General features: G+C 36.0%; 1 protein-coding gene across 2 annotated transcripts in view; it reads right to left on the reverse strand.

Moving 5' to 3' along the window:
• LOC141457701 (pyrokinin-1 receptor-like) overlaps positions 1-18,545 on the reverse strand; it is a 179,466-nt gene extending 160,921 nt beyond the window's left edge. The window contains exon 1 of one of the 2 annotated variants that reach the window (XM_074134903.1): positions 17,344-18,545. The gene's annotated coding sequence lies outside the window, so the exon portion shown is untranslated. Of the gene's footprint in view, positions 1-8,459; positions 8,477-17,343 lie in introns of those variants that run through there. The other variant, XM_074134904.1, reaches the window with a different exon arrangement.
• Positions 18,546-19,211: the final 666 nt, after the last annotated feature.

Here is a 19,211-nt window from a genome sequence, read left to right on the forward strand (position 1 = left end):
GGAATCATATCAAAATATGAGTGTAGATCCAGATAAAGATAAGGAATTTTCAGTATGGGGAATCAGTATGTAGAGAACCAAAAAAAGTAAAGTAATTGCCTACTTTTATAGGCGGGCTTTACGTCCAACTACCCAATTAGGTGTCGTGAACGGAGGCGACTAGCAAACATACTTTACTGTACATTTTTCATATTAACCATTAAATAAAAACCAAGGTCTAGACCGAGGGAATCGAACCCACTAAACCAATAATACATCTTAGCTTTGCGGGTCTACCCTATAACCGCCTAACATACTTTACTATAAATTTCTCATATTAACCATTAAATAAAATCCAAGGCCTAGACCGGGGGAAACGAACCCACTAAACCAACAATACATCTTAGCATTGCGGGTCTAGCCTATAACCACCTAACATACTTTACTGTGAATTTCTCATATTAACCATTAAATAAAATCGAAGGCCTAGACCGGGGGAAACGAACCCACTAAACCAACAATACATCTTAGCATTGCGGGTCTAGCCTATAACCGCCTAACATACTTTACTGTGAATTTCTCATATTAACCATTAAATAAAATCGAAGGCCTAGACTGGGGGAATCGAACCCACTAAACCAACAATACATCTTAGCTTTGCGGGTCTAGCCTATAACCGCCTAACATACTTTACTATAAATTTCTCATATTAACCATTAAATAAAATCCAAGGCCTAGACTAGGGGATCGAATCCACTAACCAACAATACATCTTAGCTTTGCGGGTCTAGCCTATAACCGCCCAGCTACCGTGGTGCCTAAGTACAGAATAAATCATATTCTACGTTATCTATAAATATGAAAAGGCCGAATCACAAAGGGATGCAAGGAACCAAAACCCAGAAAAGGAATATTCCCTACATTTGGCAATAAAGGGATTTTTTTTTCTCTGTAAATATATTACCAAAAATCTTCTCTTTTATAGATCAGTTTCTAAAGTTACAATCTCATTTTCTAACGCCCTTTATTTTTTTTTAAATATGAAATATGGTCTACAATGTTTTCGCAAATATGTTTAACATTTAAATCCCTTTTTTAAAAAAAGGACCCAAAAGATTCTGCACATCTTTAACTTTTTGTTTTTCTCCAGTCGGCCGTGATATCGTCTAACAATCGCTTCACGATCAATTCATCAAATTAATTTGTACACTTATAAATCTGTTTCTGTCAAATGTGTATTCCACCTGAAGATATTATTTACATTTCTAGTCGAAAGCTTGGTAAAAAAATAAATAATTTAAAAAAAGATATGACTGCAATTGGCAATAATCTTTCGCCCTTTTGTATATAAGAATTTATACATCGATTCAGTGAAATGCTCCTACATAAAGTTTGGTATCTTTTAAATGACAACCCACCCAAAAATAAAAATAAAAAAAAGAATCGATACATAATAATACTGTATCGATTTCGATTGGAAAATTCTTATCACAACTTAATCGAACTATTATTTCCTCATTAATACGTACACAAAGATAATGCTCCCGACTTGTCACTTTTGAGTTATGACTTTGGCAGTTATCTTAGTAAAGTATCTTAGTATTTGCGTGTATCATTTACACTACATTTTCAACCTTAGATGGAAGAAAAAAGTATTTTCTTTATACATATAAACAAATTGAATAAATAAATACATTTAAGGAAACGTATTATAAAAAAATGATAATACATTGAAGGGCAATTTTCTGTAGCTATTTTTAGACCATTTCATCACGATTTATTTCTCAATGATCCAATGGTCCTCAATGGACCTCAATGATATTTCTACGGCTAAAGAAGAGAGAGAGAAAGAGAGAGTGAGTGAGTGACGTCAAAAAAAAGAGAAGATATATGATGTAACGATTCCACAAACTATATTTCTTTATTCTGGAAAAATTGTATTATACTTTTCAAACATCATTTATCCGAAGGAAATCTTATAGAAATACATTTATTTATTTATTTATGTATGGTGAAAATTTAATATTCAAATTGGTTGTTTTTTTGACGTGAATAGGTACGTCTTTAAATTTGAATCATATGGTGGTAATCCAAAAAATCTAATGATAACAAAATCGGGGGATACAGTTTGGCGTTATAGTTTCGAATCTATGGTCTATATCCAAAATTAAATTAGACCACTGGATAGCTAGAGGATCAAAGAATTCATTTCGATAAGCGAGGACGGAGACGCATCGCGCGCAGTGGAGCGGGAAGCGCCGCCTTTTTGAGATCATTTTGCTGCGTATCGAGATTTGCAAATGGTATAACTTTTGACTCGGAGAAGCTACGATGTTCGTTTAAGTTTTAATCGTCAGCTGTCGTCACAATCTATCGATTGTATATAAAACAATAGTGTAAAATAGTGACAGTGAATATAATAAGGTGTTAGAATAAAAAAATATTATCAAAAATATATAATGTCGGCCTACATGCGTCGAAAAACCAAAACCAAATACAGAGATCGTATACGGTTGGAAAGGGCTTCTCAAGAACAATCGAATGGTAATAATAAAACACCATATGACCGAGTCCATGCTGTGCCGGGAACGTAAAAGAATGAATGCGGCCGAGCGGATCAACGACGACGGTGTCCAGTACATCTGCAGCTGGGGCCGGTTGAAATTATGCAAATGGATGATGAAATCGCTTCTACATCGGACAACGGACTGTATAGGCATAGATTGTGTTCGATCGTCGATTATGAAGACACATTGTTTCATCCTAAATATTTTATATAAAAAATATAACCCGTTACGTAAACGTATTCACGTACACACGGCCGTGTCCATGACACAGTCACAGTTTTTTTTTTTTTATAAATTTTCTCTACCAGAACCAGAGAAAGGGATAGAAAATGTTGGCCTCAATTTTAAAGATATTCACTAAAATATCGATATTTTCTGTGATAAACGGAAGTAAAGAAAGTGGTTGCAGTAAGCGTGACGTCACAGCATAAGTACCCAGAGATTAAAGTTGTGTTCACTCACTAAATTTGACTTAATCGTAACACATTCCCACTTGAAGTCCGGTAAAGAACTTAATAATAAAAAAAGATCAAATAAATAAAAAATATATATCGATACATAAAATAAATAAAGAAAGCGTAGAATAACTAATAATAATAAAAAAAAAGCGTAGAATAACTAATAATAATAAAAAAAAGTCTTTATATTTCAACGTATTGAGGAGGGAGGAGGTAAAAAAATCGTTGTAGTTATTACAATTATTAGTACCATTCAGTACCATCCTGAGACAAGGAGTTCTGTTCGTAATAAAAATGAGCGGAAGTAACAAGAGCCCTACACAGGAAATGAAAAACTATATAAAAAAAATAAAAGTAAAATATAATTTTTAAGTATTCTTTTTTTATTTATTTTGCATCAAGTAAATTTGATCTTACTGGTTCAGTTCACTTGTAATGTCATGGTTAGAGCAATCACCCATTGGTGAAACTCTTTCACAATGATTTAATCACAGCAATAGATCTCTAGGCCACTTCCGCTTCAGTCGACCAAGAGGAATTTCGGAAAGGTGAGGAGAGGAGAGTTGTTGGACAAGAGGATTAGGATGGAGAGAGCTAGGAGGCTGTGAAATTTGCGATAGCGAGACTTTATTAGGTCAGTGACAAAAGGGATGTGAAGGTCCAGTGTGTATGGTAAGGTTAGAAATGTAGTAAGGAGCATTCAGGATTTTCCGTAGGATTTTAGATTGTAGTGTCTGCAGGCGTTTGGAGTTACGAGGGTTTGGTTGAGCCCCCACACTTCTGCTCTGTATGCCCCCATATGGGTCTTAACAGTGTCTTATAAATTGTCATTTTGTGTTTCTAGTCGAGTTTGGGGATCTGCGGCCATGTAGTCTAGTATAAGTAGCTTGTAGCGTCTGTTCACGTCTTGTCGTTTCAGTCGAGTATGTGGGTTCCAGGTGAGTCTCTTGTCAATGTACAGTCCTAAGTATCGTACTAAGTCAGCTGGAGGAATCTTTTACACCGTTCAGTTGAACTGGTGGACTAGCCAGATTTTCGTAAAGCAAACGTAATGTGCACTGATTTTTGTTCATTAAATTTTTATTTCCCATTTGACCGGAACCAGGTTTCGAGAAAATTTAAATCAATTTGAATGTTCTGACTGGCTTGCACCGGATCAGAGTGGGATGAAAGGATAGCAGTATCGTCAGAGAATGTTGAAACTATTGTATTTTGGGAAAGAGGTAAGTCAGCAGTATATATTAGAAAAAGGACAGGGCCTAGAATGCTTCCTTGAGGGACTCCAGCTATTATGGGTATAAGGGACGAGAGGGCCTGCCCTTGACGAACGCGGCAGTACCGATCGGTGAAGATTTTAAGATCAAAAATATTCTTTTAAATCTATTTACTTCGACAATAATTTAAATAAATTAATTTATATAATATATATTAATATGAGGAACCAAATTTTCTATCCAAGCTCCGAATTACAGCGATACTTTAAACTCTCCTTCATAATAAATGAGGCTGTAAACGCCCAGCGATTAAATCTCATTCCCATCCTCTTAAAAATTTCTTACGTAAACAGCTCTAAACAGGAAATTAGATTGTCCACAATTTTCTTTCAAAGAAAATATAGACTATTATCATTTTAAACAGGTCAATGGGAAAATCTTTGACTTGAAATTTAACCAAGTTTTTTTTTTTGTAAAGAAAATTATTCTTAAACAGAAAGTTTAAGAAGGAAATGTGGCCGGTTGGATGCTGTTATGATCTTGTTGAAAATTAAACGAAATAATCAAGGTACTGTAAACTTTTCTTTTTCTTTTAAGCCGCATTGTAATTTACATTTAAGAGATTTTTTTACAAGTGGAAACTGGCACTTTTCACCGGTTTTTACTTAATTTAATTTAACTTCCTGTTCAAACATGCCCATAAATCGCTGGCTATTATTATCCTCCAATAAAATGTTATATAATACTTTAACCAAGTCGGAAAATATAAAAGAGCATTTTCTATTGGAAGTTTCCAGTTGGGTGTAATATTGTAACTTGCAGGGCTTTTCACAACTAACTTTTTTTTATTAATATTTTCCTGAAATTCGGAATTTTTAATAAACAATTAGTTTAACCATTTAATAAAATCCAAGGCCTAGAGACCAGGAATCGAACCCACTAAACCAACAATACATCTTAGCATTGCGGGTCTAGCCTATAACCGCTGTAGACTGTTAATTTAGTCTACAAATAACAGGGATCTGTAGGGGAGGGATTAGCTATGTGGTTAGCGTACTCGATTCCAACGCGGAGGTCCCCGGTTCGAATCCAGCTGCTAACCCTTAGATTTTCTCTTCCTAGGAGCTTCTTACAGCTCACTGTCCGGTGATGGACAGTGTTGTCTGTAACGAGAGAACACTGTCCGGAGGCCGGCAGTGCACTGAAAAAAGCTCCGAGCGCTAATAACCTCAGCTGTTGATGCGCTAAAAAAAGGGATCTGTGAAAAACCTAATAAAACCAAGATATTTGAATACTCAAAAGACTTTTCCCAACAGTTCTCAAGGTTTCCTCGAAATTTAGGAGTTTTCCTTAAAAAATTTGTGAGACGAAAAATTCGATTTTCATCTACTCCCATAGATTTTTTTTTTTTTTTTGCTAAGAGGTTACCAGAGATGGCATTGAAGTGATCCACAATCTGACATCACTCCAACTTCCTGCTAAGGGGTGGGCAAAGAAAGCTGTTCTTCAAGATATTTTATGAAGGTGAAAAGGGAACAAACAGCGCAAGGGATCAAGAGATATTCCAGGCTCCCCCACTCATTTCATCGCTTCTTAAATCCAATACAAGGGCCGGCATATGACTCGAGACGAACGGCAGGTAACTTATATAGAGATGAATGTATTAAAAAATTGGAGGCTCCGAAGTAATGGGTTTTTCCTAGCTAAAGAAAACGAATTTTCCAGGTTTTTCTTTAATCCCATCTTCTGAATTCCCAAAAGAATTTTCTAATAAAATATCTGATATAACAAAGAAAAAAAAAAAAACTCAACGCCTGCACCGGTAATTGAAGTAACAAATAAATTGCCCGCAATACATCTGAGCAAGGCGGGCTAAGTCTAACCGATTAGTTGTAATGGTTCCCGTTCTAAGAGAATTTATTGTCCCGCGTTCCACTAAATGTCTAGCGGGAAAGAATGTCTTTCTCCATAAATATTTTTCTTCTTCCCCTGTTATCCTTGTTTTACTTAATATTTTTACTTCCACTTATTCCAGGTTAGGAATGTGATTGAATGACTCAGTAAGAAAAGTGTTACGGTCATGTAAATATTTCGATATCCAATTTCCGCCGGAAATATCCTTTAAATGGTCACTTGATTCCATAAAAGTGGCTTTTAGGCAGAAACAGTGAAGCGGAAGTGCCACATTACGTAATCAATTTATTTATTTGTATTTTTTAGTTTATTATTTTAGATTTTTCAAAACTATTATCACGTAAACGTCTTTTAAGTTGGTACACTTATGGCGATCAAGTAGTTCTGCAAACTTTTATGATGAAATATTATCCCGCAAAAAAAAAATCCTAAGCATTCTGGGCGAGCATTTATGGTGGGGATTCCCATAAAAGTACCATTTCAGTATAATTTAAGGGATTTTTCATTAATTAAATATTAAATATGTAGGATGAAAAATTAATGCCATTTTCAGTCAAGACAAACTTTATTATGCCGGAGCTTTCGAACCTAGGGACTAGGTCATCTTCAGGGCCAATTTAAAAAAGTTTACAATGTTTTACATCATTGGTTGGTGTGTCTTCTGTCTTGTCTGCTCAAGGACTGAGAGTACATTGAATGTAACATTGTAAATTAGCCCTGAAGATGACCTAGTCCCTAGGGGTCGAAAGCAAAGGCATAATAAAAAATATATCATGACTGAAACAGGCAGTTACTTTTTTCATTCTATTGGAACCTATGATTCAGTCACCAAAAATAATGAACAGTAATTAAATATATAACTTAAATGGCCAATTTGAAGAGAAACAACTGGCCGTAAGTACCAGTTTACTGAAGCGCATTCAGTTTTTAGCTAATTTTTCCAACAAAAAAAATGGTTCCTTTAAAGACGTAAAAGATTGGGAGTCAACTAACTTTTCACCCAAAAATTGAATTTTATGAACTGAGGTAAGAGTAAGGTCGTGTGAGTGCCCAAACCAGATTCGTTTCTAATCCCATTTTTAAATAAATAAATATGGCATTCCCTCTTTAACTGCTGAAAAAAAAAAAAGAAATCCATATTAAACAATCTCTCTATCTGATTACTAACATCCCTAACAATTTCTCTATGCTCTATGGATTAGCTAGTAATCCCGAGATTTCCCTTAGGGTGTGGATGAAAATGTCGACATCAAAACACAGAGGAGAGCAAGCGGCGGCTAGCTAATCTCAATTAATCATTCCTTCCGGCTCCTAGCTAAGGATACACGTTCATCACATCCTGTACCATTATTTTATTTATTTTTTTAAAATTTACATTCAAATTGTATTATTATTTTCTTTTTACGTGAAAAACAAGATGAAATAAAAATATGCAATTTTATCAAAATCGGGCCAAGATTTACAGAGTAATTAGTAATAATAATTTTGGAGGGGGCCTTACATAAAGGGGGCTTACTCCTCTCCCATTCGATGTACAGCGTCGGGACCCCCAAAAGGCACATCTACATAAAATATTGAATCGAATGACACCTCATTCATGAAAATCGGTTCACGCGTTTAGGCGCTACGTTGTTTACAAAAAAGGTAACAAGAAGAACAATAAGAACCAGAACAAGAACATTTTTTGAAAAAGCCGTTTTTGCTCATTTTCGGCAACTTTTTTCTCGAAACCTATTAGATCTGGGTTGTTGCAAAAAAATTACAGCCATAAAGGAGGGTTTGCCCTACATTATAAAGAAAATTTGGGAATTTTATCTTTTATAGAAAAAGAGAAAAAAATTGTCAAAGTTGGGTGTTTTTCAACTTTACGCTTTTTCGTGCACTTTTTGTCGATCAACCCTTATACAACTGTCCTACCGGACAGTTTTAATAATGGAAAACCATACATTTCAGTGAAATGTACCTTTCCCCATGAGGTGGCCATTTAAAAAAAACGCTTTTTTTTTTAATTTTGATAAAATGATATAATTAAAAGTAATAAATTAAATAAATATGAGGGAGAGAGAGAGAGAGAGAGAGAGAGGAAGTAAAGGAAGAGAGAAAATTTTGTAAAAAATAAAAATAAAAAAAATAACTTTTTCGTACTCTGTAGACCACAAAACGGATATACGTACTTCCGGTGTAAACTTAAAATCAAATTTCTGCACTATTCCATTTCCGGAGGATAACAGAAAGAAGGGGGAGGAATAAACAGAATAAAGTACAACAACAAAATTACAATAGCCAAAAACAATTACAATGTAATTAAAGAAAAAGTTAGAGCTTACCTTTGAGAATAGAAAGATTACTGACTCTTTGTTATTATTTAATATTTGATTTGTAAAATTTAAAAATTTATTTACTTTTTGCCATTTTATAATTATAATAATTATTAATAAAGATCTTGGAGAATATTTAATTATAATGAGCAAAAATTAATAAAGGAAAAATTATAAAATTTCCCCCCCAATAAAGACACATTATCCCTTTATTAAAAAAGAAAACCCCTCGCCAAAAAAAAAAAAAAAAAATTGTCATATACTTTCTTAGCCCGTAATTTTAAATAGTCTTATAATAACAATTAATTATTATTAATATTTTTTCTAATAAAATTTTACGATCGTAAAAATTGAATTAAAAGGCAAAATGTTCTTTTTAAAAAAATGAGACGTTCCCAAATACGTTCGATGGTTAGTGAAACTGTACTGAAAGGAAGGAAACCAAGTTGAGAGAAAATCATGGTGTTAGTCAAGTAGGGGGTGGTCGTTGATGTAGGAGAGGGTGACTTTTATCCCCCCCCCCCCACTACTGGCGCAATCATGTGGTAGTTCTGTTCATAGTCCCGTTTAACCATGGTAACTATGGCAACCAACTATCTCCGCAAAAAAATTTTAAAAAATAATTTTTTTTTTTTTTACTTTTTTTTTAATCTACTAGAGATGGTATCGCGCGTATTTTTGGTTTTGTATTTTTACCGGAAATATATCCGTTTTGAGATCCATGGGTTTTTTTTCCCCCCTCCCGAATTTGATATATTCCAAATAGGTGCCCCCCCTTCTCGTATTCAATACCGGCAATAAGTTTTTGGACAAATTCAGCACAAACCGGAAGTGTTTATGTTTTTTTAAAAAATGTTTTCGTAAAAAACTACGTCTCAATGTTTTGATTTTAAACTTCGTGTCGCATATGTGTGTGTGTGTTTGCATATCTATAACTTCTATTTCAAGAAAAACTGCTTTTCTGGTGGAAAAATTGGGGAGGACATAACACTTAAATCCTGTTAAGTGTTATGTTGTACGCTATCTAACTTGGACAGTCGACTAACATGGAACCCACACACTGGACTGAAAAGACAAGAACTCTATAGACCAGGGGTCGGGCAACCCGCGGCTCGCGAGCCGCATGCGGCTCTTTTATCTAAATTGTGTGACTCTTCAGCCTGCCCAAAATATATTGTATATTTTAATTTTATTGAAACAAATGAAAATTCCATTTATTAAAGGTATTTTTTCAAAAAGAATTTTAATGTGATAGGTTCGAAATTGAATAGAATTATACAATATCTAAATAAAGTACTTGATTTATATTGTAAGACTGCCGCCTTTTCATTCGTTAAGTTATTATTTATTTGTTTATTTTACTTTGCAATATGTGAAAATAAGTATATAAAACATTTAAATGTTATTGAATACCATAAAATAAAAATTTGTGAATACAGATCATCTACAGAGTCTTTTACACTATCATCCTTGCGGCTCTTGGTAAGATTTATTAAAATTATATAAGGAAAAATGGCTCTCTACTTAAAATAGGTTGCCGACCTCATGCTATAGACGATACGGACAGCTACGAAGACTGCTAGAACGGAGATCAGCCATGAATGTGAAGAATAAGCTGACTCTATACAAGACACCACTAAGACCCACCTACGGAGCTGAGCTGTGGGGCTTTGCGAAACCATCCAGCATCCAAAGAACCCAAATCCTTTCAATCTAAAATCCTTCGGCAAATCGTCAAAAGCCCCGCTATTATTGTATATCCAATTTAACCCTCCATATAAATATCCCCCTTTTGTCAATGACCAAATCCATTCTTGGCTTCCTTAATTTCCATAACAGTCTAAACCCGTGGTCCCCCAACCATATGACCACAGGCGCCATGGCGCCCGTCAACTGTTTCATTAATGCTACTATAAAATAAAAACAAAATATTTAAAATTTAAGTGAACATTTTTACTAAAAATAAATTAAATGGATAGATTTTAAAATTTTAAGAACTTCCAGATTTTGGATCTTAAAAATCACACTGTACTGAAATCCTATGTAACAGATAAAACATTTTTGGAACCTGGTTGACAAAAATATTGTATTGTTTTGCGTTATTAATTTGAAAGTAACTACAAAATTTAACTTTAAAAAAATAATTGGTGCCCGTTACATCATCGGCAATTTGGAATATGCTCTTCGATACAAAAAAGGTTGAGGACCACTGGTCTAAACCATACATTCTAATCCCCACAGCACCTTATCCACAACAGCCCATCCCGATAGTCTTGAAACGACGTTGGCCCCTGCGATCTTTTAACTCAATCCTAACCTTCCATACAACCTCCAGTGTTCTAGCATTGGCTGGGCCCCACTCAACATGCCTCCCATCCATTGTGGCGCTGAATCTACCAGGATTCAGCAAAAAAATCTGTGGTTAACTCGAGATAGACCATTTTACAAGTTGTAGTCTATACAGGTCGTAAATAAATAGATAAATAAAAAAAGTGTAATGTAAATATGAGTAGCTCCCATTATATATGTTACATTAATGGCGTTGTAAGAAATGGAGTACCATATGATTGGTTTGTGTATAAAATTTGCTTGATAAAAATCTGGTGTGACCACTCACATGACTTCCTGTTTCAACTATTTCTCTGCATTCTAACTTACAAATTTTCTTCCCATTCCGAAACATTTAAGTCACATTTAATTTTTTTGTTATATTTTTTAAACAAAAGGCGCTTCAAAATCTAAAATCATTAGCACATAGCACGACCAACCTTCGGACAGTATTCTCTAATCCATCACCGGGCAGTGAACCTTAAGAAGCTCCTAGGAAGAGAAAATGTAAGAGTCAGCAGCTGGATTCGAACCCACGAATAATAGGAATCCATATTAAATTATTCCCACTTCTCCTGTTCCAAATTTGAACAAAATCTTTTTCCCTACATCTCTAAACGCGTAACATCCATAAAAATAAAAAAGAAAAAAGACAAATGTTAACCCTCTACGATTTCTAGTTATCGCGACTTCTCCGAAACATGTCTTATATCGCCAAAATTCAATTTACAAAAAGCAAAAAAAAATTTTTGTCACGATCGTAAAATTTCTACATCCTTTTTAACCAAGTAGTAAAACGTGAGAGCAACGATATTAGTTAACTCCAACCCCACCCCCACCCCCACACACCATATGTCACCACCGGGTAGACACGAGTTAAAGGTTATATTGGATAACCAACCTTGAACGGCTAAAGATTTAGTCTAGCACTATTTGTGGTAACCGTATTGGTTATTGGGTTTTGGATAAACATGATATTGGGACAAATAACAAAACCCTCTGTAAACCATATCTATTTAATTCAATTGGAACTCCCAAGTGATCGAAAAGTAAAGATTGAATTCAAAATCAGATAATTTGTATTTTATTTTTTGTTTTTAATAAAATCAGCTGTGCAGACTCACATGACTTCCTCTTACCGCTATTCCCAAAGTTCGAACTCACTAAGTACAATAATCGCCTATTTTTTTTTTTCGAGGCGGGGCTTAACATTCAACTGCTTCGTAAGTTGTCGCACACGAGGGCCCGGAAGTACTTACTATACTTCACTTAACTACACGCGGGATCCGAATTCTCCTACTTACAAGCTTCGTAATCACTACACCTTGCTTAATTTAAAGAAAATCAGCAAACCGGAAATGCCACTTTTTCTGAATAGAATTTCCATTCTTTTTAGAACTTTCAGAATAGTAGTAAAAAAAAAAGGTGGGGTGAGTTTTCCAAGGTGTTCTACTTTTTAGTAGTTTAACTATAAAATTTTCCTCTCACAGTACTCTAAGGACACATAGCCTGCTATAATAGTTCCCTTTTAATGAAAACTACTTTTATCAAAAAAAAAAAAAAGGAAAAAGAAGTAAAACTTTCCCTTTTATAAAGAAAACTTTAATTCCCCCCCCTGAGACTATTTTCCTGTAATGGAAAAAAGCAAATTTCCCACATTAGTTCATAAAATTTACTTTCACAGTGCTAACAATCTTGTCACTATAAAACTTCATCAAATAGATTACTTTTCTTAGGAAAACACACAATTTTCTTTTATCGCTGTGAATATCTCGCATTATCAAAATTGCCCTACATGACCTTAGTTGCTTACATGGAAGGTGCCTCTTAAGGGGAAGTGGATTAGGGTACTTGGCGTCCCTGCGGGTATCCCAGCCTAACAACATGAACATGATCAACATATACTGTTACACCCCAATACATTTACACAGTACACATAGGACATAATCATCTGTATAAGGTGGGGGCTTATTAGTTCGGAACCGATTGTGTCAGGAAGAGGAGGAAACGGCCTCTCACTGGCTGTTCGATTGCGTTGCAATCGAATGGTTGCGTTATGAAACCTTTGAAACTTTTAAGACCAAAGGAGGTAGGTAGCGCAAAAAGAAAGTCCTCAACCTCTTTGGTAGGTAAGGCAGGTTTTGTCTACTACATCCAAATGGGAATGGCACAATAAGCCTCTTTTGGCTGCGGTGCCGTGGGGCGTAGGCTCCCACCCTGACAATCTAATCTAATCTACATGGAAGGTGGAGTTTTGCAGGTTTCGACATGCGTACTTTTACTTTTCAAAGCGTCTTTCTGAATGAAATATTTACTTAATATTTATTGTTTTAAGACCATCTTTTTCAGCAAAACGTTCTTAGCTAGTTAATAATGGGCCATTGTTTTCAACTTAACCACTGTAGTTTTCCCAGTTTTTCCAGTAGCAATGCGATACGTTGAGGAAACATTCTTGAAGATTTTTTTTTACAAGTTCAAACTGAGATCTAAAGCTTGGGAAAAAAATGAATGTTCTTTTATTTATGTATTTGAGACTCGTCAACTTCTGAAGTTATTACTATTACATATTATATATTATATTAAGTATATCTACAGATTGTAGATTGTATTAAAAGGGCGGATCCACCAAAAAGAGGAACGAACGCAGGCAATCCAAAATGCCCATTGTTCTCCACCCTCCCCTTATCTCATGAGAGATACCGGGGCTTCAAAACCAACAAATCCGTCTAAAAAGTGCCGGTTAGCAGTCCAATAAACTAATAAAGTAGCAACAGGACACTAGGGAGCATGGCGACTTAATCGCCCAGTGGGTACTGAATAAACCTAGAAAGTTCTGGTAAAGATTACCAGATACCACAATCTCCGGGAGAGGAAACATTTAACCTCTTCCGTAGACGAGAAATCTAGTTTTAGAATAAACGGGGCACACCTCCTACAAAGTGCCACACAGTATCATTTGACTCACCACAGCCCTGCGCAAATTGGCGATTGGGTAAGGTACGCTAAATTCGCATGTCAACTCAACACCTGAACTAACAGACAGATTCGAGACCTGCTAAAGCCAACCACAGGCCATGAATTTCCTTAGCCTGACGGCAGTCAGCTCGAGATCTCTACCGTTTCCGATGTTCCTTCCAAAATCCACTGCTCCACCTCTGTTCTAAAACGTCGATAGGTTACAGAGATAATGGATTACGTATATCTATAGCTTTTATTTGTGACGTTTTTCCCCTCCTTGGAAAAATTGGTTTTCACCCAGTTTTAGTGTTTTTAGGAAAGTGCCTTTTCTTGAAAAACAGTACAACTTCCGACCTCACAAATACTACAACCTCGCTAAATTTAGAATACGGCGTATTTAACAGAATGACATAACAACGCAATAAGATAGAAGTCGTTCTTAGAACTGGCGGATTGTTATAATTCAAGAGATTGTAGGAAAACTTCTAAAACAGATGTAGCCTGTTCGTGAAAGGTGAACCCCATCTAAACACTCAACTCACTTTAATCAAATTAAACTTCTGCCAAAATTTTGCGGAAATATTGTATAATCCAGAAATATTGACAGTAGTATCTAATATCTTGCAAATAATGATTTTAACATGATTAGCAATTTAACTCTAAATTAATCTAATCAGATTAATCTAAATGCTATTAACATATAGATTGAACATTAAGTAACAAGATAGAGATGATATTCTAAAATTATGTATCTAAGTAATGTAGTTTCATGAAAAACCCTTCCACCTCTAGACTTAAAAGTAGACAACTAAAAAAGACGCAATCGACGACTTAAAAGACTCTTAGACGTTAGAACTAATCTGTCTTACAACAAAAGACTCACTACTTTAATTTTAAAAGTCTATCTGGACGTGTGTCGACTTAGATGGAACCCGCGCACAAGACTCAATAGACGATATGGACAACTACGAAGACTGTTAGGGCGGAGATCAGCCATGAACGTACAGAATAAACTGACTCTATACAAGACACTACTAAGACCCATCTGGACCTACGGAGCTGAGCTGTGGGGCTCTGCAAAACCTTCCAACATTCAAAGAATCCAATCCTTTCAATCTAAAGTCCTTCGGCATATCGTCAACGCTCCTTATTATGTATCCAATTTAACTCTCCACACAGACCTCAATATCCCTTTTGTCAATGACCTAATCCATTCTTGGCTTCCTTAATTTCCATAATAGCCTAACCATACATCCTAATCCCACAGCATAAGCCTTATCCACAACAACCCATCACGACAGTCCTCCACGACGCCTGAAACGACGTTGGCCCCGTGACCTTTTACCTATTTCCTAAACTTCCTTCCAACCCCTAGAGAGATGCTGGCCCCTCTCAGCATGCCTTCCCGATTGCGGCGCTGGATCCTCGGATTCAGCCTACAATCTGTGCCTAACAAAATGATGATCACATTTACTGGATGTATGTTATATGTTTACAGGTTGTAAATAAATAAATATATACAATAAAAAAAAAAAATCTGGACATGTGGAATAGCTCTTGTGGGGGGTTCAACCAATCTTCAAAGAATTCAATTTCTAGAACCTAAAATACTTCTATCCACAGTAAACGTCCCAATTTTTTAGTCTCTAACCGGGACCATACACACAGATCTTAATATTCATTCCTTTTATCACCGAAGTTGCCAGAAAACACGAGACCAGTGGGAGATTCCATTGCAACCTGCGTTTCACTTTGCAAATCCTCTAGCTACAAAATCTTTCTCCTAGAATTCTTCCTGGACAATCTAAAGATACGTCTTAAAGGACAGTGAGAGCCTCGTGATCTCCTCTGAAGTGAAGAGAATGAACAGTTCAGTATTTTGGAGTGTTACTACTGGGTAACTTCTCCAGTCGTTTCCATCTAATGTTCACTGTCAATATTGTAATATATGATCTCTGGTTTCGAAAAAAAATCATTAAGAAACTTCTCCTTAGTAGTTTAAATCGCCTTTTGATGGCATTTTTTGTTTTGTTTTTCTTTGTAGTCTAGCAATTCGTATCATTCCTCTTATATAAACTGTCATTTTATATCGATTTTAGTATATAAAGGAGTCAAATTTGTCGGCCCAAATTCCAAATTTGGAACACTATAACCCAAGTTAGTTAGTTTGAGGTTTTGTCCAAAGCAGGAATAGAGCTACTCCAGTAACTAAAACTCAGCCCCAACTTATACCTATGGGAAAAAGCAGGACTTCCTCACAGTTAATAGGGAGGAATACTGAGGAAAAGGGGCAGCATTGGTGTTGGTGGGTGTACCGCTGAATGATGGTTCCCAATTTTGAAACAGAGGTTCTAAGGCCATAGTGTTCACTTTATAGTATAGCTAAATAACATTCGATTAAAAATCCCAAGTTTGGAGTGGGGAACCTTGAGGATCTAACCAGATTTTTGGTATACCTTTTACATTTTTCGGATATACTCGCTTAAAACAATTTTGATGTTACCGTCATGTTGAATTTAATGGAATTAAACAATATTTTTAAATTATAACATATAAATTTAATGATAAGACTGACAAAGAAAAATAGTCTTCTGTCATGATGATGATGAATAATTAATCGAAAAAAAATAATCGAGGTGTATAAATTATTTCTGAATTCTGAAGAATTCATTTGCTTGTAAGATGATATCCCATCAGTCGAGATGAAAATACAAAAATTAATGATCATTTTTTATCCTTTGAAACAAAATATGGCGGCGAGGCTAAAAACTCGAACGCCTGTGGGCGTATAGATAGATAGATTAAACTAGGGCAGCCTCAAGGCCTCTGGATCTATTGTGGCTCCCCTCACTTTAAAGCTCACCCTCCAGACCTGTCCTTTTAATTGAGACTCTTAATGCTGGAGAGCGGCTCTTGGGTAAAGCTCACAGGCCTTGGTTTTTCCTCCCCTCGAGAAGTAACATCCTTAGCCCCAGACAAGCCCCCACACACTGACACAACACGTGCAGAGTGCCGTTTCCTCCTCCTCCTTCTGGCACAGAACCTACAAAAGCCTATCATCTGCCAGGCCAATGCGCGATGCATGTGTTTTCTGAGCCTTCAGTGGCCCAGTTAATAGGCCTACAATCATCCTTATAGCCCCAAGGCCTTGACGTGAATTTTTGTGAGAAGATACTACTTTACAGCTTGATCACCGTATTTAAAGTCCAGAATAAAAGAATTCTCATCGAAGCCCAAGTAGATAAAGTTTCCTCACTTCTCAGAGCATGTGAATCCGTATATTGTCATTGTTATTTATCCTGGAGAATGTAAAGCACGTTCTAGCCAATAGAGATCGTTTCCAACGATCCAACAACTATTATCGATTTTAAAGATCAAAAAAGAATGCCAGTATAACAGATAATATCAATGTTATAAATATCAAGTTAATAATATAAGATTTTCAATTAATAAGAAAATAAAACTAGCAGAAGCAATCATATGATTGAAACAGCATCTTTTAGGTCCAGACACATGTTCAAGAAATTGCAATTTTAAAAAACACGTTCTTGCAAAAAATTGTTCAGTAATTGCATACAAAATAATTTGCACCATTTAATAAACTTACATATCCATTTTTGATGAACCACCAGTTCTTGATGGACAACAAACAGTTCTTGATGATGACCTTGGTTTAAACCCATCACATGACACTTGACACAGTTTAAAGAATGAAAATATGTTAAACTGACTTATTACATTTCTGAACGGAATTTGGAATACCCGAAATACTTTTGGATTTTTTACGCACCAATTCAAAATACTTCATACTTGGAATAATTATGAATGAAAAACAACTCCCGTTACAAACACTTCCAGCTATTTAATATCTCCTGTAAAAGCTAAAAATATAATAATAATATAATAAAGCTCTATCAAGTGGGCCTGATTAAAAATAAACCCCAAGTAAAACGGATTATAAGGGGGTCTCTCCCATTCCCAAAATAAACATCAGTACGCCTTCTAACTCTTTGGCTTGCCTGGATATAGCAAGCAGAAGGAACTAAATTCTGGAGGCAGCAAATTGATGCTGGAAGGCTCAAGGAACAAACTATGTCCAAGAAAGCCTTTTCTAAGACAGAATCTTGGGAAAAGAGATGATCAAATTGTTTCTCCCATCTTTTAAAGGATCTGAAGCTGTTCCAGGTGTGGTTTATTAAAGGATATGTTGTTTAGTTTCTAGGTTTGGACAATTTCAAGTGTGGAATTACTTCCTTTGGAGGAGCTTTAGTGATTTTCCACAGATAAAAACCATGGTTTAAGTAGAGCTGTTAGAAGTTTATGTTCACAGCTTACCCTTCGCCCCTAAGGGAAGAGCTCTAACCTCTAGAGATCTTGACAGGAGTTGCCAGCTGGCAGAAATAGACAAGATTCACTACAAAGATAATCCCTAAGGAGTGAGGATTTCCTTCGCTCTAAACAGTGCAATTACAACTTAGAATCCGTAGTTCTAACGGTGTAACTGTCCGTGGCTCTATTAGTGATTCGAGACTGTACTCTGGCCAGTGACTGTGCACGATATACTGGGGGCGTTACTCTCCAAATATAGTCACATGTAGCAACATGCGCTACAGGGAGGTGTATGAAGGTTCCGTGAGAGGTGCATCTAGGGGACCTACACGTAATCACCGACGTAGTAAGCAGGAGTAACCACGGATGACCCGGCTTCAGGTTATTAACAGTTCTACTTTGACTTCCTTAAGTGTCCAGTGTTTCTTATAGAATGGAGACGTCCGTAAAGTGTACAACGTGTAAATGAGTGTGTGTGTGTGTGTGTGTGTGTGTGTGTGTGTGTGTGTGTGTGTGTGTGTGTGTGTGTGGTGGGGAGCTCAAGTTTGCCTGTGGGTTCGCTAAGCCCAAATAGTTGCACACATCAACTACCTCTGCAGGCCCTAATCTGTAATTTCTGCTAGGGTGGCTAGTGTTAATATTATAGGTTATTTGTTAGGCTGGAGTAGGTACAGGGACGAAAAGATCCGTGCAGAAGTGGCAAGAACACTTTTACTTATCGGGAGTAGAAGCTTTGGGAAACATAGGACTATAAGTCGCTCCTGATGAACAGCAATCACTGCTTAAAGGAAGAGACTGTCTATGCGACTGAAGAATTTCCGTGTTCCAAATATTTTGAAGAATATAATCTGTGTCAGCAGAGTGACATTTCTTTTCCAGAATGCTGATTCTAGTCTCCATTAATAGAAGTAACAGCATAAATTAATGTCGCTGCAGTCTCTTGGAGTTTGGAGCTGGGACTGGAAAGTAACTGTGTTTTGTGTTATAAAGGGTGGGTTTCCCATTGATGGTCACCAATATCCCTGAAGAAATGGCTAATCCATTCTCCCTACAAGTCTAGTCAGATGTTGGGTCTACATATATCTAGGACACTACTTAGAATCCCTAACAACTCTTTTATTTAAGAAGTTGCTACTATATCCTTTT

The sequence above is a fragment of the Rhodnius prolixus genome, unplaced genomic scaffold (assembly GCF_049639745.1).
Source record: "Rhodnius prolixus isolate KJV_2025 unplaced genomic scaffold, Rpr scaffold_5, whole genome shotgun sequence".
Classification (NCBI taxonomy): domain Eukaryota; kingdom Metazoa; phylum Arthropoda; class Insecta; order Hemiptera; family Reduviidae; genus Rhodnius; species Rhodnius prolixus.